We start from the raw sequence: 634 nt of genomic DNA, 5'->3' as shown, positions 1-634 counted from the left end.
TTAATCCCTCTATAATTTCCGCAACTTTGTATATCCCCCTTATTCTTGTAGATAGGTACCAAGGTGCTCTTTCTCCACTCACCAGGCATCTTCTTTGACCTTAAAATCTCATTAAAAAGCTTGGTTAACCAGTTGATGCCTTTTCCTCCAAGACCCTTCCAAACCTCAATCGGGATATTATCAGGTCCTACTGCCCTGCCATTTTTCATCTGCTTTAGAGTCTCTTTTACCTCGAAGTCTCGAATCCTTCGATAGTAGTCAAAGTTTTGATCTTCTTCCCTTGTGTTGGTCCTATTCCTTTAGATTCACCAAAACTTTCTTTTGCTGTTCTTCTAATAACTTCTTCCATCTCCCTCCACATCTCTTCCGCGCTTCCATTCACATCCCACTTTGCTTCTTCTCCTACCCGTCTTAGGAAGCTTCTTTGTTCCTCACTTTTCATCCGCCACCACCTCGTCCTTGGGTTCTTCGTATGATGTCTTTTTCTCAACTTTTGCTCAACGCGAAAATCCATGACGAGCACCCTATGTTGTGTTGTCAAACTCTCTCCCGGGATAATTTTACAGTTAATGCAAAATTCCCGGTCGACTCTCCTCAACAAGAAGAAGTCGATTTGAGAGCTTGTCATGCCACT

This window comes from Arachis duranensis, chromosome 7 (assembly GCF_000817695.3).
Source record: "Arachis duranensis cultivar V14167 chromosome 7, aradu.V14167.gnm2.J7QH, whole genome shotgun sequence".
Taxonomy (NCBI): Eukaryota; Viridiplantae; Streptophyta; class Magnoliopsida; order Fabales; family Fabaceae; genus Arachis; species Arachis duranensis.
This window is presented reverse-complemented; position numbering follows the sequence as displayed.